The following is a 24480-nucleotide window of genomic DNA, read 5'->3' on the forward strand; positions in this document are numbered from 1 at the left end:
AAAAGAGAATGGGCACAAGAGAGAACCACTCACCCAAAATGGTAAGGAAATAGAATATGACTTTTGAGTTGATGCTTTCTAAGAAACTTGTACAAGTCTTTCTCCACGTCTTCGGGGTGATTTTGTAACACATGTCCATTAACGATATGTGGGTCAATGAACCCAACATCATGGATGTTTCTTATTTTGCATTCCCAAATCTTCAATCTGCATAATAGCGTACGCAACAATATAGTTAGGACAATATATATATATAGTGCAGGTAATGAAGAACGAGATGAGGTAGAAATAAATCACTTACAGAACGTAGCAACTCAGGATAGATTTGTCGAGCTCGCGCAGATTGAACAGCTGGAACAATTCACTCATATGAACTTGTACAGAGTACCGTTTGGTGTGATGCTCCTCTGTAACATCCGCATAAACATATTCTTTGCCGGCCCATGTTATGAAATGCTTGTACCAAAGTAGCAGATTTCGCATTTGTGGTGGTAGAGTCTTTTCCCGCGCAGGCTCGACGAGAGGCCCATTCCGCACATATTGTAATGCTATCTCACATACTGGCGCATCCTCAAGGCCTAACGAGGCACGAAGAGTCAAACCCATCTCGGACGCTTGTTTCATGGCACTCGCTATAGTCAATCCAAGTGCTGCCGCAGCTACTATGATCTCGGGGTCCTCTTCCGGACCGGCTTTCACTATGAGCGGGGGGATCGATTGTTTATTCTGCATCCCGAGATGGTCAACTTGTTTCCCGCTTTTTTTACTTTCTTCTTTCTCCTCCTTCAATATTTCTGCTTGCCTATGAAGTTCATGTCCATAGTCGTCAGGCATATTCAGCTCGGCTTGGGTTGGTGTCGTCAAAAAATCCTTAGCCCACTTCTTTTGCTTCTCAGTGAATACTTGCTTGGGCTCAGGCTCTTTTATCGCCTTCGTATCCGCCTTCCATTTCTCATAATGAGCAGACGCGGCCAATTTGGTTTCAGCTTCACTAAGTTCCCAAGGCCTTGGGAGGAGAGGCTTCAGTGATGGCTCCGGTACCCTTGTGGTCTTAGGTACATAAGGGTCCGGGTTAATAGTCCAGGAGCGGGTTTCCTTGCTGTCCGCCTGCTTCTGCTTCTTCGCCGGAGGTGGATTGGGGGGCGTCGTACCCGCCGGAGGAGGATTGGGGGGCGGCGGCTGCTTACCCACCGGAGGTTGTGGATCGGGGGACGACGTCGAATGGCGGGAAGGAGGTGTAGGTGAACCACCACGACGACCACCACCGCCACCACAACCACCACCACCACCATCGGAGGGGGGTGGACTTGTTAGCCTTGGCGCCTCGCCTGGAAACACTATGTACTTCTTTTTCCATAGAATGATCTGGCGCTTGACATCTCCAAGTCTTCTCTCCCCTTCGGGTGTAGCTTTGTCAATCTCCAGGTCCTCAAACTCTTGGACTATGTCTTCCACCGTGACACGAGCATAGCCATATGCAATGGGGTTGTTGTGGTGGAGTGCTCCAGGTGTACAGGGTAAAGCACTGCCAGTAGCTACCTTCGTGGAAACGTTCCCCTCGAGATAATGCAGATCACATTCTTTCATCTCCTTTACATCATCCACGGGGTAGTGAGGCTCCGGTGCACGAATCTCGATCGTCGGTGCATTAGCACCAGGCGGGGCATCCATGGAAGCCACGCTGCTTCTCCGCTGCTGGCTTCCGCGATCCGCTTCATGATCTTCATGCGGCCCTGCAGCCGATTTTTCTTTTACTAGTTCATGCACGGTCTGCTTCAACTCATGGAGTTCCGATGCAAACTTCGCCAAAAGATCTGCATCCCGGTCCGTCTTTCTCTTACGGCTTCTGTAACAGTACGGGTCATTGTCCTGGGAAAACCCTGCTTTCCACGGAATTCTGCCTTTGCCTCGTACATGTCCTCCGTGTTCATCATTCCCGAGGGCTGTTGTCAGTGCGTCTTTCTCTCTGTTGAACTTGATCAAGCCCTCTTGAGCTTGGGTCATTGCGTCAATAAGGGCTTGGGTGGGAGCAAACTTTTTCTTCCGGTGAACACACACCCCTGTCTCCGGGTCTAGCGATCCCCCATGCCCGTACCACCAGCCTTTGGCCCTTGGGTCCCATCCCTCTGTACCTAGAGGGATTCCTCGCACCCTCAGGTCCTCCTCCATCTTCTGCCACTTAGGCTCCGAAAGGCGGTATCCTCCTGGCCCCATAATATGATGGTACTTTTTCTTACTCGCATGATCCTTATTTTTTTCGATATTTCCTTGAAATGCTCCGATTTCTTTTGCCTCACAAATTCTGGCCAATCATCTTTCAGTTTCTCATGTTGTCCATTGAAATCCGGAGTCTTGCCCTTGTTGACATAGTCACGGGTTAAATTTTTTCTTGAAGTTCCGGAATGCTTCGGCCATCTTCTGAAGAGCGAACTCTTTAACTAGCCTCCTCCTCTCACGTCCACCCGGAACCTCGTTACCGAATTCATCGACTTTGTTGTATTCCGGAGGTAGAATGAAATGTTCCATAAGCTTTCTCCAGCAATCCTTTTTCGTTCTCTTGTCGACAAAACTGAAACCAAGACGTGCCTTCTTTGGCTCCTTCCATTCCTGGACGGTGATCGGGACGTTGTCTCTAACAACGACTCCGCATTGGTTGATAAACTTTGAGGTGTGCTGTAGGGGCTTGCCGGTTTCACTGACAAAATCAATGGTATATGTTTCTCCTATTTTCATCGCCTTGGATTTGCCACGCTTTGTCGTACTCGATCCGGCCGAGGGCTAAAAAAAGAAAGAGAGTCGCGCGCGTTAATACATATGTATTCACATTTCAGTAAGTTTGTATCACGAGAGGCTCAATGTATATATATACCTCGCCGGAGGTGGTTGCTACTTGCAATTCGAGATCGTCGTTTGTTGACGGTTGACCTCCGTCGACAATGTCCGTTCCTTCACCTTCTTGATCATCGACAATGTCTGTTCCACCGTCAAGGTTCAGAAAAGAAGAGACTACATCCTCTTCTTGCTCATCTTCTGAGCCCGGCACATAAGGAATCTCGTTGTTTATGATGCCCATTAAATAACGTTCAGCCTCCGGATCCCTAAGCGGCTTGGCTCTATCGTCCGCCATATGTCACTCCTGCATGTAGTAAAAATTAATTAAGTATAAAGGAATTAAAAAATAAGATTAAGGGGACATAGAGGAGGAGCAACGACGGTTGAATGATTAAGAGCTATTAATTTTTGCTTTCATTTCAGCCATTTTTGGAAAACAACAAAAACAGAAATACTTTAGATGTCAAACTGCATGTATAAGGTTGAAAACATGTGCCAAATGTTTCACTGAACATTTTGAGGTATTAAACATAATTTTTGGATAATTATTTAATTAGTTATGCCATTTTCTTTTTCCTTTTCTTTTATGACTAGAACAGAAAATTGATGTTTTTTTGGTCAAATTTATACAATTATTCCCAAATAAAATACCATTGTGTATATTTTGTTAAGACAAAATTTTAGAGCTCAAGTTTGCTCAATTTGAGTTAACAAAATTAAAGTTATGAATTTTGCAAGTTTCCATTTTTAGTTCCCTCTCTGCTCTCTCTCTCTGCTCTCTCTCGCTCGCTCGCTGACGGGTGATCACCAGCACGGGCACGCACGGCGGCGCCGTTTCCGCACACGCGCGAGGCTGGCAAGGCGCGCATCCAGTACGCGGCGACGAGGAGGACGGCAGGCGGTGGAGGACGGCAGGCGGCGACGGGCGAGAAGGCGGGCGAGAAGACGAGGGCGAGAAGACGACGGCGGCGGTCCCCTCTTCTTCTAGGCACGCGAGGAGGACGGCAGGCGGCGGCGGGCACCTACCGGAGACGAGGGCGGCGGCGCGGAGAAGACGAGGGCGGCGCCGCGGAGAAGACGAGGTCCTGGATGCGTTTGGTCCTTAGCGCGGAGAAGACGAGGACCGCGGAGAATATATAGGGCAAGCCTTTAGTCGCGGTTGGTGTCACGACCCGCGACTAAAGGTTCTTTCGCGCCGTTTTCGTTCCCGCACGGAAAGAGCCTTTAGTCGCGGTTCGTGTCACGAACCGCGACTAAAGGTCCTTTTTCAAATACTTTTCATTTTAAAATCTTAAAAATACAAATAATATATCAAAAAATTCAGAAAAATAAAACTAATTCATTTTAAAATCTTAAAAATAGAAATAATATATCAAAAAATTCAAAAAAATAAAACTAATTCATTTGAAAATCTTAAAAATACAAATAATATATCAAAAAATTCAGAAAAAATAAAACTAATTCATTTGAAAATCTTAAAAATACAAATAATATATCAAAAAATTCAGAAAAATAAAACTAATTCATTTGAAAATCTTAAAAATACAAATAATATATCAAAAAATAAAACTAATTCATTTGAAAATCTTAAAAATACAAATAGTATATCAAAAAATTCAGAAAAATAAAACTAATTCATTTTAAAATCTTAAAAATACAAATAATATATCAAAAAATCCAGAAAAATAAAACTAATTCATTTTAAAGACCGATTGTTTTGTACTACATCCTCGATCCCTTGAAGGTTTGACAAAAGGTTTGATACATCATTCAGTTCATCGACCAGATACAAATCATCCGGATTCGCCATCATACGTCCTGCCGTGCATTTGGTATGCATATATGCACTCAGTAGCCACGGCATGGCTGTATGATGGCGATACCGATTGTTTTGTTCTACATCCTCGATCCCTTGAAGGTTTGACAAAAGGTTTGATACATCATTCAGTTCATCGACCAAATAGAAATCATCCGGATTCGCCATCGTACGTTTTAATTCACATGATCCATTCAACAAAGTTTGGTACAATAAATTATTACACATCAATTCTTCCCTTGTGTCCCTGCTTGCTTACGATTGTGCCGTATCCATGGAGCATCCTCATCATTTAACTTAATGCTTGGGTCAGTGTTCACTTTGAAGGGCGGAATTTCACCAAACATATTATAATCTTCTGACATGTCTGTCTTGTCCTCCACTCCCACGATGTTTCTTTTCCCTGAAAGAACAATGTGGCGCTTTGGATCATCGCATGATGTACTGATCGTTTTCTTATCTTTCCGTTTCCTCGGTTTGCTACTCATGTCCTTCAAATAAAAAACCTGAGCGACATCTTTGGCAAGGACGAATGGTTCGTCAAGGTAACCAAGATTGTTGAAATCCACCATTGTCATTCCGTATTGCTCGTCCACCTTTACCCCACCTCCTGTTAGCTTGAACCATTTGCACCGGAACAAAGGGACCTTAAAGGAGGGTCCATAGTCAAGTTCCCATATCTCCTCTATGTAACCATAATATGTGACCTTTTGCCCATTCTCGGTTGCTGCATCAAAGCGGACACCACTGTTTTGGTTGGTGCTCTTTTTATCTTGGGCGATGGTGTAAAATGTATTCCCATTTATCTCGTACCTTTGGAAAGTCTTTATAGTCGAAGATGGTGTCTTGGCCAACATGTACAGCTGATCTCCAACATCATTGTCATTCATTAAATATTTTCGCAACCAACTGCCGAAAGTCTCCATGTGGGCCTTTCTAATCCAGGATTCAGGCTTCCCCGGGTTGTCCGAGCGTTAAATATTCTTGTGTTGCTCGAAGTACGGAGCCACCAAGCTAGAATTTTGCAGAACTGTGTGGTGTGCTTCAGTCATAGAATGACCGTCCATACATATCGTTGATTTCCTTCCGATCGTGCCTTTTCCACTTAGTCTCCCCTCATGTCGCGATTGAGGAATACCAATCGGCTTAAGGTCAGGAACATAGTCAATACAGAACTCAATTACCTCCTCATTTCCATAGCCCTTGACGATGCTTCCTTCTGGCCTAGCACGGTTACGAACATATTTCTTTAATACTCCCATGAACCTCTCAAAGGGGAACATATTGTGTAGAAATACAGGACCGAGAATGGAAATCTCTTCGACTAGGTGGAGCAGGAGGTGCGTCATAATATCGAAGAAGGATGGTGGGAACACCAACTCGAAACTGACAAGGCATTGGACCGCATCGTTCTGTAACCGTGGTAGATCTTCTGGATTGATTACCTTCTGAGAGATTGCATTGAGGAATGCACATATCTTCACAATGGCTACTCGAACATTTTCCGGTAGGAGCCCCCTCAAAGCAATCGGAAGCAATTGCGTCATAATCACGTGGCAGTCGTGAGACTTCAGGTTTTGGAACTTTTTGTCCGCCATGTTTATTATTCCCTTTATATTCGACGAGAAGCCAGACGGGACCTTCATACTGCTCAGGCATTCAAAAAAAATGACCTTCTCTTCTTTGGTAAGAGCGTAGCTGGCACGACCTTGAAACCATTCCGGATGCCGGTCATCTGGGTCTTTCAAAAGTTGCTGGTCCTGCCGTGCTTCCTTTGTATCATTTGTCTTCCCATACACGCCCAAGAAGCTTAGCAGGTTCACGCAAATATTCTTCGTAACATGCATCACGTCGATTGCAGAGCGGACATCTAGGACTTTCCAATATTGTAGCTCCCAAAATATAGATTTCTTCTTCCACATGGGTGCATGCCCGTCAACTCCCCGCGGAACTGATTGTCCGCCAGGACCCTTTCCAAAGATGACTTTCAAATCCTTGACCATATCAAATATCTCAGCACCAGTACGTTCCGCAGGCTTCGGCCGGTGATCTGCCTTGCCGTTGAAATGCTTGCCTTTCTTTCTTACGTTATGATTTCGGGGAAGAAATCGACGATGACCCAGGTACACGTTGTTCTTACAATTACCCAAACGTACACTTTCAGTCTCATGTAAGCAGTGCGTGCATGCATTGTATCCTTTATTTGTCTGTCCTGAAAGGTTACTGAGAGCAGGCCAATCGTTGATGGTTACAAAAAGCAACGCTCGTAGGTCAAATTCCTCTTCTTTGTGCTCATCCCAGACACGTACACCAGGTCTGCCCCACAACTATAAAAGTTCATCAACTAATGGCCTTAGGTACACATCGATGTCGTTGCCGGGTTGCTTTGGACCTTGGATGAGCACTGGCATCATAATGAACTTCCGCTTCATGCACAACCAAGGAGGAAGGTTGTAGATGCATAGAGTCACGGGCCAGGTGCTATGGCTGGAGCTCTGCTCGCCAAAAGGATTCATGCCATCAGTACTTAGACCAAATCTTATGTTCCTTGCGTCAGCTGCAAAATCTTTGAACTCTCTGTCGATCTTTCTCCATTGCGTTCCATCAGCAGGGTGTCTCAACTCCCCGTCGGACTTATGGTCCTCTTTGTGCCATCGCAACAACTTGGCATGCTCTTTGTTCCTGAACAGACGTTTCAACCGTGGTATTATAGGAGCATACCACATCACCTTGGCGGGAACCCTCTTCCTGGGTTTCTCGCCCTCAACATCGTCACCAGGGTCATCGCCTCTGATCTTATAACGCAATGCAGTGCATACAGGGCATTCATTCAAATTCTCGTATTCACCGCGGTAGAGGATGCAGTCGTTAATGCATGCATGTATCTTCAGAACCTCTAAACCTAGAGGGCAGACAACCTTCTTTGCTTCGTACGTACTGGCGGGCAACTCGTTATTCTTCGGAAACATATTCTTCAACATTTTCAGCAAATTTTCAAATGATGAGTCAGCTACACCTTCCCGTGCCTTCCATTTTAGCAAATCCAGTGTGCAGCCCAGCTTTTTCAGACTATTATCGCATCCTTGGTACAGCGACTTTTTGTGATCCTCTAACATGCGAGCCAAATTCTCCCTCTCCTTGTCAGTTTCGCAGCGTCTCCGTGCATCAGCAATGGTCCGACCAAGATCATCAGCGGGCTCATCATGTGCCTCTTCTTCACCTTCACCTAACCCTTCCCCACCTTCAGCATCATCCTCCATGAAAGTATCACCGAAATGATCATGATAGTTGTCATCGATATCATCCCCTTCTTCATCTTCTTCCATTCTAACCCCTCTTTCTCCATGCTTGGTCCAACAATTATAGCTTCGCATGAAACCGTGCCGAAGCAGGTGCATGTGAACGTCTCTTGAGGAGGAGTAACCCTTCTGATTCTTACAGACAGCACATGGACAGATAATAAAACCTCGCTGCTTGTTCGCATTTGCCACTACCAGGAAATCTTTCAAACCCGTAGTGAACTCGCCGGAGAGTCGGGTACCGTACATCCATTACCGATTCATCTGCATTATTATTATATAAAGTATATAATTAACCATCATGCATTTGTTAAACTAACTAGCTAGAAATAATACAAATTAAACAATGAACTACACACATGCATATTTTATCAATGACACATGAAAGGTTCAAGTTGCTAACCGCGATCGCGGAGGAAAAATAAATGAGAAAGCTCAAGTGTGGCTCGGACACTTCATATCATGTTTGTTTCATGCTCTCGGGCATTTCATCGAACACCTTGTGTGCATAGGAGGAACCAAAAGCAAACCCACCACCCCCCCTTCTGAATATTGTGAATAGAAGTGGCACCAATTGTGGCTAAGTGAAGTGAGCTGACTCCTATATAGGGATGGGCCTTTAGTCCCGGTTGGCCTGGCCAACCGCGACTAAAGGCCTTCGGGCCAGCCTGAGGACCTTTAGTCCCGGTTGGCCAGGCCAACCGGGACTAAAGCCCCTCCCGTCCGCCAGCTGTCGACCGAGCGCGTTGGGCCCAGATAGTTGGTCGCGGGTCTCCTCCCGAACCGTGACTAAAGACCCCTTTGATCGCGGTTCCATTATTTTAAGGACTAATGGGGGCGTATGGAAGCCTCTTTTTCTACTAGTGGACCTCTATTGTGTTGGGTGCCTCTGCATTGGTCACTGCACCTGTCTGTGTCCGGCGACGCGACGCGCGGCCAGCCAGTATGTGGTGCAGTGAGCCAGTGACCGCTCGACAAACACACATGAGCAAATAGCAAAGGGTTACAGTCGCCCAGGATTAACCCAACATACCAGGCTGATGACCATCGAGCGCTGAGACGTCGCGGGGGCGCGGCGACATGCATCGCAGGCCAGTACGGAGTAAGCTTGCATCCTGAAGTTAGACTTGTAGTGGTGGTAACCTGGACTCCCGTATCACCTGATATTTGAAGCAGCCAGCCATGTACTGTTATTTTTTTAATTTTTGCGGCTAAAGCCGCGTACTATTATTATTGCCAGTCAACCATGTCGGCCGTGTACTATTATTAGCTAGTGCACGTCTCCTTTTAGTCCAGTCAACCAAGTCAGCCGTCTACTATTTCCTGTTGAGTTGTTGAGCCGTATTAGTGGCACTAGCGCGGACCTTAGAACACAAAAATCCTGTGTGTAGACACCAAAGTTTTCTTGTGAATTTCTTTCCACGCGGCATTGCGGTTCAAACTTCAAACATGAAGTTGTTAGTCTCGCTAGTCGGCTAGATAAGTACAAACGTCCGAAGAAATTTCCATGCATGCGATGTTGACGGGAGTAACCCAATTTCGTATGTATCCTGTAGCACAAAAGTTCTCTACTATCTTCTGCCCAGGTGCAAGTTAGTCCATGGACATGGCTACCCTCCCCTTCCTCCTCTTGCTCCTCGCGCCTTTCACCGCTGCGGATCCTTTGGGGCAAATGCGCGGCAACAGCGGCAACTACAAATCAAATAGCACCTACCAAGCCAACCACTATAGGAATCAGGTAATTTGCCGTCTGTGCCCCATAGACGGCAAAGACCTAAAAACAGATGGCCAAGAGTTTGCTGTCTGCAAGCTGACGGCAAACTCAGACGGCAAAGCTAAGTCAGCAAAGAGTACTGTGCCGTCAGCCTCACACATAGCAGACATAACAGAAAACATCTTTGCCATCAGCCAGATTCGGTCTTTGCCGTTAGCATCAAACATCAGAGACGCAAAGTTCTTTTTCTAATAAAAAAACGAACCAACCAAGCACATGCAAAGGGCAGGGTCAGACGCAGTTACATCTCAAATTACAAAACAACAAAAATATAATAAGTATAGACAAGATGGTAACATCTCAACACGTCCACTTCCACCCGAGCAATAATACAACTAATTACAAGAGTACTAATTACAAACAGTTAATTACAAGGAATCAGAGGGGGGGGGGGGGGGGGGGGGGGGGGAGGGGTCAAGGCATTCATCCTCCTCCATTGGCAGGAAGCAGAGAAGCGGCGAGTGGGACTTGGACTTGGAGTCGGCGAGCTTGGACGGCTTGGGGCGGACGACGGTGCAGAGTGGACTCCGGCGAGCTTGGGCGGTGCGTTATGGACGACGTTGGGCACAGGACGGACTCCGGGGAGCTCGGACAACGACGAGGAGAAGTAGGCATGTCCGCGGAGCGGACTTCGACGAGCTCGGACGCTGGCGCAGGGCGCAGAGCATGCAGGCGGGGCGCGCGGGACCGAAGCAGGGCTGGTGCGCGGCGCGGCGAGGGAGAGTCGGCGCGCGTCTGGGGCGAGGCGGGGCGCGCCGGGGGCCGTGTGCGGCGGGGCGAGGAGGTTCGGCGCGCGGGCGGGGGGAGGTGGGGCGGTGTGCGATAGGGCGAGGTAGGGCCGGCGCGCGGCGGGGCAAGCTGGGGCGGGCGGCTTGGCCGAGGCAAGGTGAGAGAGAGGGAGTGGAGAGGATAAGGCTAGCGCGGGCGTGGGTGGGCCAGCAGGTTGCGCGTGGGTGGGCGGGCGTGAGATCGATCCGGGTGTGCCTGAGATTGATCGTGCCAGCTCATCGATCCACGAGATCGATCCGGGTGCGGATCTTGCTTTGCCGTCTGCGTTTTGTATTACAGATGACAAAGAGTTGCCTCCTGTAGTACAAAAGGCAGAAGGCAAAGTATTTGCGGTCTGTAATACAAAACACAGACGGCAAAGTTTATTTTGATGTCAGTTATTCTGTGCCTTCCATTGACGACGGCAAACCCTTTCTTTGTCGTCAACCCGACGAAATGCTGACGGCAAAGACTGTTGGGGAACGCAGTAATTTCAAAATTTTCCTACGCACACGCAAGATCCATCTAGGTGATGCATAGCAACGAGCGGGAGAGTGTGTCCACGTACCCTCGTAGACCGAAAGCGGAAGCGTTAAGTAACACGGTTAATGTAGTCGAACGTCTTCGCGATCCAACCGATCAAGTACCGAACGCACGGCACCTCCGCGATCTGCACACGTTCAACTCGGTGACTTCCCTCGAACTCTTGATCCAGCTGAGGCCAAGATAGAGTTTCATCAGCACGACGGTGTGGTGACGGTGATGATGAAGTTACCGGCGGAGGGCTTCGCCTAAGCACTGCAACAATATGACCGAGGTGGAAATATGTGGAGGGGGGCACCGCACACGGCTAAGATCAACTTTGATGTGTTCTAGGGTGCCCCCCTCCCCACGTATATAAAGGAGGGAGGGGGAGGCCGTCCGGACCTCATAGCCGCGCCAAGGGGGAAGGAATCGTTCTCCTAGTAGGAGTAGGACCCCCCTTTGCTAGTCCTACTAGGAGAAGAAGGATGGAGGGGAAGAGAGAAGGAAGGAGGGGGCGCCGCCCCTCCCCCTAGTCCAATTCGGACTAGGCCCATGGGGGGCGCGCGGCCAGCCCTTGGCAGCCCCCCCTCTCTCCCCTAGGCCCAATAAGGCCCATTAATTCTCCGGTTGTTCCGATAACCCTTCCGGCACTCCGATATTTATCCGGTGACCCTCGGAACTCATCCGGTGTCTGAATAACATCGTCCAATATATCATTCTTTATGTCTCGACCATTTCGAGACTCCTCGTCGTATGCTTGATCACATCTGGGACTCTGAACAACCTTCGGTAAATCAAAACACATAAACTCACAATACCGATCGCCATCGAACGTTAAGCGTGGGGACCCTACAGGTTCGAGAACTATGTAGACATGACCGAGACTCATCTCCGGTCAATAACCAATAGCGGAACATGGGTGCTCATATTTGTTCCCACATATTCTAAGAAGATCTTTATCGGTCAAACCGCATAACAACATACCTTGTTGCCTTTGTCATCGGTATGTTACTTGCCCGAGATTCGATCATCGGTATCATCATACCTAGTTCAATCTCGTTACTGGCAAGTATATTTACTCGTTCCATAATGCATCATCCCGCAACTAAATCATTAGTCACATTGCTTGCAAGGCTTATAGTGATGTGCATTACCGAAAGGGCCCAGAGATACCTCTCCGACAATCGGAGTGACAAATCCTAATCTCGATATATGCCAACTCAACAAACACCATCGGAGACACCTGTAGAGCATCTTTATAATCACCCAGTTACGTTGTGACATTTGATAGCACACTAAGTGTTCCTCCGGTATTCAGGAGTTGCATAATCTCATAGTCATAGGAACATGTATAAGTTATGAAGAAAGCATTAGCAATAAACTAAACGATCATAGTGCTAAGCTAACGGATGGGTCAAGTCAATCACATCATTCTCTAATGATGAGATCCCGTTTATCAAATGAAAACTCTTGTCCATGGCTAGGAAACATAACCATCTTTGTCCGGTTAATACAATTCTAGCATGAATAATAAACATTTGTCATGATATAAGGAAATATAAATAACAACTTTATTATTGCCTCTAGGGCATATTTCCTTCAGTCTCCCACTTGCACTAGAGTCAATAATCTAGTTCACATCGTCATGTGATTTCACACCAATAGTTCACATCGCTATGTGATTAACACCCAAAGAGTGATCATGTTTTGCTTGTGAGAGAAGCTTAATCTATGGGTCTGCAACATTCAGATCCGTATGTATTTTGCAAATTTCTATGTATACAATGCTCTGCATGGAGCTACTCTAGCTATTTGCTCCCACTTTCAATATCTATCCAAATATGAGACTCAGAGTCATCCAGATCAGTGTCAAAGCTTGCATCGACGTAACCCTTTACGACGAACTCTTTGTCACCTCCATAACCGAGAAACATATCCTTATTCCATTAAGGATAATTTTGACCGTTGTCCAGTGATCCACTCCTAGATCACTATTGTACCCTCTTGCAAAACTCATGGCAAGGTACACAATAGTTCTGGTACACAGCATAGCATACTTTATAGAACCTATGACTGAGGCATAGGGAATGACTTTCATTCTCTTTCTATTTTCTGTCGTGGTCGGGTTTTAAGTCTTACTCAACTTCACACCTTGCAACATAGGCAAGAACTCCTTCTTTGACTGTTCCATTTTGAACTACTTCAAAATCTTGTCAAGGTATGTACTTATTGAAAAATCTTATCAAGCGTCTTTATCTATCTCTATAGATGTTGATGCTCAATGTGTAAATAGCTTCACCGAGGTCTTCCTTTGAAAAACTCCTTTGAAAAACTCCTTTATGCTTTCCAGAAAATTCTACATCATTTCCGATCAACAATATGTCATTCACATATACTTATCAGAAAGGCTGTAGTGCTCCCACTTACTTTCTTGTAAATACAGGCTTCACCGCAAGTCTGTATAAAACTATATGCTTTGATCAACTTATCAAAGCGTATATTCCAACTCCGAGATGCTTGCACCATTCCATAGATGGATCGCTGGAGCTTGCATATTTTGTTAGCACCTTTAGGATTGACAAAACCTTCTGGTTGTATCATATACAACTCTTCTTTAAGAAACCTTTTACGGAATGTAGTTTTTGACATCCATTTGCCAGATTTCATGAAATGTGGCAATTGCTAACATGATTCGGACTGACTTTAAGCATCGATACAAGTAAGAAAATCTCATCGTAGTCAACATCTTGAACTTGTCAAAAACCCTTTTCGACAAGTCGAGCTTTGTAGATAGTAACACTACTATCAGTGTCCGTCTTCCTCTTGAAGATCCATTTTATTCTCTATGGCTTGCCGATCATCGGGAAAGTCAACCAAAGTCCACACTTTGCTCTCATACATGGATCCCATCTCAGATTTCATGGCCTCAAGCCATTTCGCGGAATCTGGGCTCATCATCGCTTCCTCATAGTTCGTAAGTCCATCATGGTCTAGTAACATGACTTCCAGTACAGGATTACCGTACCACTCTGGTGCGGATCGTGCTCTGGTTGACCTACGAAGTTCTATAGTAACTTGATTCGAAGTTTCATGATCATCATCATTAACTTCCTCACTAATTGGTGTAGGTATCGCTGGAACTGATTTCTGTGATGACCTACTTTCCAATTCGGGAGGAGGTACAATTACCTCATCAAGTTCTACTTTCCTCCCACTCACTTCTTTCGAGAGAAACTCCTTCTCTAGAAAGGATCCACTCTTAGAAACAAAGATCTTGCCTTCGGATCTGTGATAGAAGGTGTACCCAACAGTTTCTTTTGGGTATCCTATGAAGACGCACTTCTCTGATTTGGGTTTGAGCTTATCAGGTTGAAACTTTTTCACATAAGCATCACAACCCCAAACTTTAAGAAACGACATCTTAGGTTTCTTGCTAAACCACAGTTCAAACGGGGTCGTCTCAACGGATTTTTAGACGGTGCCCTATTTAACGTGAATGCAACTGTCTCTAATGCATAACCCCAAAACGATAGTGGTAACTCGGTAAGAGACATCATAGATTGCACCATATCTAATAAAGTACGGTTATGACGTTCGGACACACCATTACGTTTTGGTGTTCCAGGTGGCGTGAGTTGCGAAAATATTCCACATTGTTGCAAATGAAGACCAAACTAGTAACTCAAATATTCGTCTCCGCGATCAGATCGTAGAAACTTTATTTTCTTGTTACGATGATTTTCCACTTCACTCTGAAATTCTTTGAACTTCTCAAATGTTTCAGACTTATGTTTCATCAAGTAGATATACCCATATCTGCTCAAATCATCTGCGAAGGTCAGAAAATAACGATACCCGCCGTGAGCCTCAACACTCATTGGACCGCACACATCAGTATGTATTATTTCCAACAAGTCTGTTGCTCGCTCCATTGTTCCAGAGAACGGAGTCTTAGTCATCTTGCCCATGGGGCATGGTTCGCAAGCATCAAGTGATTCATAATCAAGTGATTCTAAAAGCCCATCAGCATGGAGTTTCTTCATGCGCTTTACACCAATATGACCTAACCGGCAGTGCCACATTAAGTTGCACTATCATTATGAACTTTGCATCTTTTGGCTTCAATATTATAAATATGTGTATCACTACGATCGAGATTCAATAAACCATTTATATTGAGTGTATGACCATAGAAGGTTTTATTCATGTAAATAGAACAACAGTTATTCTTTGACTTAAATGAATAACCATATTGCAATAAACATGATCCAATCATATTTATGCTCAACGCAAACACCAAATAACATTTATTTTAGGTTCAACACTAATCCCGACGGTAAATGGAGTGTGTGATGGTGATCTTATCAACCTTGGAATCACTTGCAACTCACATCATTACCTCGCCCTTAACTATTCTCTGTTTATTTTGCAACTCCCGTTTCGAGTTACTACTCTTAGCAACTGAACCAGTAACAAATACTGAGGGGTTGCTATAAACACTAGTAAAGTACACATCAATAACATGTATATCAAATATACCTTTGTTCACTTTGCCATCCTTCTTATCCGCCAAGTATCTAGGGCAGTTCCACTTCCAGTGACCATTTCCTTTTGTAGTAGAAGCAATCAGTTTCAGGCTTGGGTCTAGCTTTGGGCTTCTTCATGGGAATGGCAACTTGCTTGCCATTCTTCTTGAAGTTCCCTTTCTTTCCCTTGCCCTTTTACTTGAAACTAGTGCTCTTGTCAACCATCAACACTTGATGTTTTTCTTGATTTCTACCTTTGCTGATTTCAGCATCACGAAGAGCTCGGGAATCGTTTTCGTCATCCCTTACATATTATAGTTCATCATGAAGTTCTAGTAACTTGGTGATAGTGACTAGAGAACTTTGTCAATCACTATCTTATCTGGAAGATTAACTCCCACTTGATTCAAGCGATTGTAGTACACAGACATTCTTAGCACATGCTCACTGGTTGAGCTATTCTCTTCCATCTTGTAAGCAAAATACTTTGTCAAAGGTCTCATACCTCTCGACTCGAGCATGAGTCTGAAATACAAATTTCAGCTCTTGGAACATCTTATATGTTCCGTGGCATTCAAAACGTTCTTGAAGTCCCGGTTCTAAGCCGTAAAGCATGGTTCACTAAACTAGCAAGTAGTAATCATACCAAGCTTTGCCAAATATTCATAACGTCTGCATCTGCTCCTGCAATAGGTCCGTCACCTAGCGGTGCATCAGGGACATAATTCTTGTGTGCAGCAATGAGGATAATCCTCAGATCACGAACCTAGTCCGCATCATTGCTACTATCATCTTTCAACTAATTTTTCTCAAGGATCATATCAAAAATAAAACAGGGGAGCTACACGCGAGCTATTGATCTACAACATAGATATGCAAAAACTATCAAGATTAAGTTCATGATAAATTAAAGTTCAATTAATCATATTACATAAGAACTCCCACTTAGAAAGACATCCCTCTAGTCATCTAAATGATCACGTGATCCATATCAACCAAACCATGTCCGATCATCACTTGAGATGGAGTAGTTTTCAATGGTGAACATCACTATGTTGATCATATCTACTATATGATTCACGCTCGACCTTTCGGTCTCAGTGTTCCGAGGCCATATCTGCATATGCTAGGCTCGTCAAGTTTAACCCGAGTATTCTGCGTGTGCAAAACTGGCTTGCACCCGTTGTATGTGAACGTACAGCTTATCACACCCGATCATCACATGGTGTCTCAGCACGAAGAACTGTTGCAACGGCGCATACTCATGGAGAACACTTATACCTTGAAATTTTAGTAAGGGATCATCTCATAATGCTACCGTCGTACTAAGCAAAATAAGATGCGTAAAAGATAAACATCATATGCAATCAAAATATGTGACATGATATGGCCATCATCATCTTGTGCCTTTGATCTCCATCTCCAAAGTACCGTCATGCTCTCTATGGTCACCGGCATGACACCATGATCTCTATCATCTTGATCTTTATCAACGTGTCGTCACATGGTCGTCTTGCCAACTATTGCTTTTGCAACTATTGCTATCGCATAGCGATAAAGTAAAGCAATTATATGGCGCTTGCCACCCACCGGGCGTAGTCACACTCGATTCAACTAAAGTTGGAGAAACAGACACCCACTAGCCACCTGTGTGCGAAGCACGGCGGTAGAACCAGTCTCATGAACGCGGTTATGTAATGTCGGTCTGGGCCGCTTCATCCAACAATACCGCCGAATCAAAGTATGACATGCTGGTAAGCAGTATGACTATTATCGCCTACAACTCTTTGTGTTCTACTCGTCAATATAACATCTACGCAAGGACCTGGCTCGGATGCCACTGTTGGGGAACGCAGTAATTTCAAAATTTTCCTACGCACACTCAAGATCCATCTAGGTGATGCATAGAAACGAGCAGGAGAGTGTGTCCACGTACCCTCGTAGACCGAAAGCAGAAGCGTTAGGTAATGCGGTTGATGTAGTCGAACGTCTTCGCGATCCAACCGATCAAGTACCGAACGCACAGCACCTCCGTGATCTGCACACGTTCAACTCGGTGACGTCCCTCGAACTCTTGATCTAGCTGAGGCCGAGGGAAAGTTTCGTCAGCACGACGGCGTGGTGACGGTGATGATGAAGTTACCGGCGCAGGGCTTCGCCTAAGCACTTCAACGATATAACCGAGGTGGAAATCTGTGGAGGGGGCACCGCACACGGCTAGGATCAACTTTGATGTGTTCTAGGGTGCCCCCTCCCCACGTATATAAAGGAGGGAGGGGGAGGCCAGCCGGCCCTCATAGGCGTGCCAAGGGGGGAGGAATCCTTCTCCTAGTAGGAGTAGGACTCCCCCCTTTCCTATTTCTACTAGGAGAAGAAGGAAGGAGGGGAAGAGAGAAGGAAGGAGGGGGCGCCGCCCCTCCCCCTAGCGCAATTCGTACTAGGCCCATGGGGGGCGCGCTGCTACCTCTTGAGCACTGCGTTGGTTTTCCCTTGAAGAGGAAAGGGTGATGCAGCAAAGTAGCGTAAGTATTTCCCTCAGTTTTTTAGCACTAAGGTATCAATCCAATAGGAGGCTACGCGCGAGTCCCTCGTACCTGCACAATACAAATAAATCCTCGCAACCAACGTGATAAGGGGTTGTCAATCCCTTCACGGTCACTTACGAGAGTGAGATCTGATAGATATGATAGGATAATATTTTTGGTATTTTTGAGATAAAGATGCAAAGTAAAATAAAAGCAAAGTAAAAAGCAAAGGAAATAACAAAGTGTTGGAAGATTAATATGATGAAGATAGACCCGGGGGCCATAGGTTTCACTAGTGGCTTCTCTCAAGAGCATAAGTATTTTACTGTGGGTGAACGAATTACTGTTGAGCAATTGACAGAATTGAGCATAGTTATGAGAATATCTAGGTATGATCATGTATATAGGCATCACGTCCGAGACAAGTAGACCGACTCCTGCCTGCATCTACTACTATTAATCCACTCATCGACCGCTATCCAGCATGCATCTAGAGTATTAAGTTCATGAAAACAGAGTAACGCCTTAAGCAAGATGACATGATGTAGAGGGATAAATTCATGCAATATGATAAAAACCCCATCTTGTTATCCTCGATGGCAACAATACAATACGTGCCTTGCTGCCCCTACTGTCACTGGGAAAGGACATCGCAAGATTGAACTCAAAGCTAAGCACTTCTCCCATTGCAAGAAAGATCAATCTAGTAGGCCAAACCAAACTGATAATTCGAAGAGACTTGCAAAGATAACCAATCATACATAAAAGAATTCAGAGAAAATTCAAATATTGTTCATAGATAATCTTGATCATAAACCCACAATTCATCGGTCTCAACAAACACACCGCAAAAAGAAGATTACATCGAATAGATCTCCATGAGAGAGGGGGAGAACATTGTATTGAGATCCAAAAAGAGAGAAGAAGCCATCTAGCTACTAACTATGGACCCGAAGGTCTGAGGTAAACTACTCACACTTCATCGGAGAGGCTATGGTGTTGATGTAGAAGCCCTCCGTGATGCATGCCCTCTCCGGCGGAGCTCCGGGACATGCCCCAAGATGGGATCTTGTGGGTACAGAAGGTTGCGGTGGTAGAATTAGGTTTTTGGCTCTGTATCTGATCGTTTGGGGGTACGTAGGTATATATAGGAGGAAGGAGTACATCGGTGGAGCAACAGGGGGCCCATGAGGGTGGAGGGCGCGCCCTGGGGGGTGGGCGTGCCCCCCTACCTCGTGGCTTCCTCTTTTGTTTCTTGACGTAGGGTGCAAGTCTCCCGGATCATAATCTTCCTAAAAATCACGTTCCCGAAGGTTTCATTCCGTTTGGACTCCGTTTGATATTCCTTTTCTGCGAAACTCTGAAATAGGCAAAAAACAGCAATTCTGGGCTGGGCCTCCGGTTAATAGGTTAGTCCCAAAAATAATATAAAAGTGAATAATAAAGCCCAATAATGTCCAAAACAGTAGATAATATAGCATGGAGCAATCAAAAATTATAGATACGTTTGAGACGTATCAAGCATCCCCAAGCTTAATTCCTACTCGTCCTCAAGTAGGTAAATGATAAAAAATATAATTTTTGATGTGGAGTGCTACTTGGCATAATTTCAATGTAATTCTTCTTAATTGTGGAATGAATATTCAGATCCGAAAGATTCAAGATAGAAGTTCATATTGACATAAAAATAATAATACTTCAAGCATACTAACTAAGCAATTATGTCTTCTCAAAATAACATGGACAAAGAAAGTTCATCCCTACAAAATTCATATAGTTTAGTCATGCTCCATTTTCGTCACACAAGAATGCTCTCATCATGCACAACCCCGATGAGAAGCCAAGCAATTGTTTCATACTTTAGAAATCTCAAACCTATAAGCTTTCACGCAATATATGAGCGCGAGCCATGGACATAGCACTATGGGTGGAATAGAATATGATGATGGGGGTTATGTGGAGAAGACAAAAAAGGAGAAAGTCTCACATCAACGAGGCTAATCAATGAGCTATGGAGATGCCCATCGATTGATGTTAATGCAAGTAGTAGGGATTGCCATGCAACGGATGCACTAGAGCTATAAACGTATGAAAGCTCAACAAAAGAAACTAAGTGGGTGTGCATCCAACTTGCTTGCTCACGAAGACCTAGGGCACTTGAGGAGGCCCATTGTTGGAATATACAAGCCAAGTTCTATAATGAAAAATTCCCACTAGTATATGAAAGTGACAAAACAAGAGACTCCTTATCATGAAGATTATGGTGCTACTTTGAAGCACAAGTGTGGCAAAGGATAGTAGCATTGTCCCTTCTCTCTTTTTCTCTCATTTTTTTGGGCCTTCTATTTTTTTATGGCCTTTCTCTCTCTTTTTTTATTCCTCACTTGGGACAATGCTCTAGAAAATAATGATCATCACACTTCTATTTATTTACAACTCAATGATTACAACTCGATACTAGAACAAAGTATGACTCTATATGAATGCCTCCAGCGGTGTACCGGGATACGCAATGAACCAAGAGTGACATGTATGAAAGAATTATGAACGGTGGCTTTGCAATATGACAATGATGGATGTGTCATGATAAACAGAATGGTGGAAAGTTGCATGGCAATATATCTCGGAATGGCTATGGAAATGCCATAATAGGTAGGTATGGTGGATGTTTTGAGGAAGATATAAGGAGGTTTATGTGTGAAAGAGCGTATCATATCACGGGGTTTGGATGCACCGGCGAAGTTTGCACCAACTCCCAATGTGAGAAAGGGCAATGCACGGTACCGAAGAGGCTAGCAATGATGGAAGGGTGAGAGTGCGCATAATTCATGGACTCAACATTAGTCATAAAGAACTCACATACTTATTGCAAAAATCTACAAGTCATCAAAAACCAAGCACTACGCGCATGCTCCTAGGGGGATAGATTGGTAGGAAAAGAACATCGCTCGTCCCCGACCGCCACTCATAAGGAGGACAATCAAAGAACACCTCATGTTTCAAATTTGTTACATAACGTTTACCATACGTGCATGCTACGGGACTTGCAAACTTCAACACAAGCATTTCTCAAATTCACAACTACTCAACTAGCACGACTTTGATATTATTACCTCCATATCTCAAAACAATCATCAAGCATCAAACTTCTCTTAGTATTCAACACACTCATAAGAAAGTTTTTACTATTCTTGAATACCTAGCATATTAAGATTATTTAAGCAAATTACCATGCTATTTAAGACTCTCAAAATAATCTAAGTGAAGCATGGGAGATCAATAGTTTCTATAAAACAAATCCACCACCGTGCTCTAAAAGATATAAGTGAAGCACTAGAGCAAACCTATATAACTCAAAAGATATAAGTGAAGCACAAAGAGTATTCTAATAATTTCCAAATCATGTATGGCTCTCTCAAAAGGTTGTGTACAGCAAGGATGATTGTGGTAAACTAAAAAGCAAAGACTCAAACCATACAAGACGCTCCAAGCAAAACACATATCATGTGGTGAATAAAAATATAGCTCCAAGTAAAGTTACCGATGGAAGTAGACGAAAGAGGGGATGCCTTCCGGGGCATCCCCAAGGTTTGGCTTTTTGGTGTCCTTAGATTATCTTGGGGGTGCCATGGGCATCCCCAAGCTTAGACTCTTGCCACTCCTTGTTCCATAATCCATCAAAAATCTTTCACCCAAAACTTGGAAACTTCACTACACAAAACTCAACAGAAATCTCGTGAGCTCCGTTAGCGAAAGGAAAAAAAAGACCACTTCAAGGTACTGTAATGAACTCATTATTTATTTATATTGGTGCTAAACCTACTTTATTCCAACTTCTATATGGTTTATAAACTATTTTATTAGCCATAGATTCATCAAAATAAGCAAACAACACACGAAAAACAGAATCTGTAAAAAACAGAATAGTCTGTAGTAATCTGAAATTAATGCAAACTTATAGAACTCCAAAAAATGGGCAAAAACAGGACGACCTAGGAAATTTGTTTATTGATCAGCAGCAATTGGAATCACTATTTTATCACGTTCTGGTGATTTTTAACAATAATTTTCGTGAACAGAAAGTTTCTGGAAATTACAGCAAGATCAAATAACTATCATCCAAGAAGATCCTATAGGTTTAACTTGGCACAAACACTAATTAAAACATAAAAACAAATCTAACCAGAGGCTAGAACAAATATATATTCCTAAACAGAAGCAAAAAGCAAAAAAACTAAAATAAAATTGGGTTGCCTCCCAACAAGCGCTATCGTTTAACGCCCCTAGCTAGGCATAAAAGCAAGGATAGATGTAGGTATTGCCATCTTTGGTAGGCAATCCATAAGTGGCTCTCATGATAGATTCATATGTTAGTTTTATTTTCCTCCTAGGGAAGTGTTCCATGCCTTTCTTCAATGGAAATTGGAATCTAATATTCCCTTCCTTCATATCAATAATTGCACCAATCGTTCTAAGGAAAGGTCTACCGAGAATAATAGGACATGAAGCATTGCAATCTATATCAAGAAAGATAAAATCTATGGGCACATAATTCCTATTTGCAACAATAAGAACATCATTAATTCTTCCCATAGGTTTCTTAATAGTGGAATCCGCAAGGTGCAAGTTTAGAGAGAAATCATCAAAATCACGGAATTCTAGCAAATCGCACAAAGTTTTGGGAATAGTGGAGACACTAGCACCCAAATCACATAAAGCATAGAACTCATGATCCTTAATCTTAATTTTAATAGTAGGTTCCCACTCATCATAAAGTTTTCTAGGGATAGAAACTTCCAACTCAAGCCTTTCTTCATAAGATTGCATCAAGGCATCAACGATATGTTTAGTAAACGCTTTATTTTGACTATAAGCATGAGGAGAATTTAGCACGGATTGCAACAAGGAAATACAGTCTATCAAAGAGCAATTTTCATAATTAAATTCCTTGAAATCGAAAATGGTGGGTTTAGCAACATCCAGGGTTTTAATCTCTTCAATCCCACTTTTATCAATTTTAGCATCAAGATCTAAAAACTCCGAATTTTTGGAACGCCTTCTAGTTAAAGGTGGATCATATTCAGTCCCATCATTATCAAGATTCATATTGCAAAACAAAGATTTAATAGGGGACACATCAATAACTTTTAGATCTTCATCTTTATTTTCATAGAAATTTGAAGAACACGCTTTCATAAAGCAATCTTTCTTAGCACACATCCTAGCGGTTCATTCTTTGCACTCATCAATGGAAATTCTCATGGCTTTGAGAGACTCATTGATATCATGCTTAGGAGGAATAGATCTAAGCTTTAAAGAATCAACATCAAGAGAAATTCTATCAACGTTCCTAGCCAATTCATCAACTTTAAGCAATTTTTCCTCAAGCAAAGCATTGAAATTCTTTTGTGAATTCATAAACTCTTTAACACTAGTCTCAAATTTAGAGGGCATCTTATTAAAATTTCCATAAGAGTTGTTGTAGGAATTACCATAATTATTAGAGGAATTACTAGGATAAGGCGTAGGATTAAAGTTTCCTCTATACGCGTTGTTACCAAAATTATTCCTACCAACAAAATTCACATCCATAGATTCATTATTATTCTCAATCAAATTAGACAAGGGCATATCATTAGGATCAAAAGAAACACTCCTAGTAGCAAATAATTTCATAAGTACATCCATCTTTCCACTCAAAACATTAATTTCTTCTATCGCATGCACTTTTTTATTAGTAGATCTTTCAGTGTGACATTGAGAATAATTAACCATAATATTATCTAGGAGCTTAGTAGCTTCTCCTAAAGTGATTTCCATAAAAGTGCCTCCCGTGGCCGAATCTAAAAGATTTCTAGAAGCAAAATTCAATCCGGCATAAAAAATTTGTATAATCGTCCACAAATTCAAACCATAAGTGGGGCAATTACGTATCATTAAATTCATCCTCTCCTAAGCTTGTGCAACATGTTCATGATCAAGTTGCTTAAAATTCATAATATCGTTTCTAAGAGAGATGATCTTAGCGGGAGGAAAATACTTAGAGATAAAAGCATCTTTGCACTTGTTCCAAGAATCAATATTATTTTTACGCAAAGATGAAAACCAAGCTTTAGCACGATCTCCAAGTGAAAAAGGAAATAGCTTCAATTTAACAATATCATTATCAATATCTTTCTTCTTTTGCATATCACACAAATCAACGAAGCTATTTAGATGAGTAGCGGCATCTTCACTAGGAAGGCCGGCGAATTGATCTTCCATGACAAGATTCAGCAAAGCAGCATTGATTTCACAAGATTCAGTATCGGTAAGAGGAGCAATCGGAGTGCTAAGGAAATCATCGTTGTTGGTATTGGTAAAGTCACATAATTTGGTATTATCTTGAGCCATCGTGACAAGCAAGCAATCCAAC

Source organism: Aegilops tauschii, chromosome 3 (assembly GCF_002575655.3).
Source record: "Aegilops tauschii subsp. strangulata cultivar AL8/78 chromosome 3, Aet v6.0, whole genome shotgun sequence".
In the NCBI taxonomy this organism is placed as follows: Eukaryota; Viridiplantae; Streptophyta; class Magnoliopsida; order Poales; family Poaceae; genus Aegilops; species Aegilops tauschii.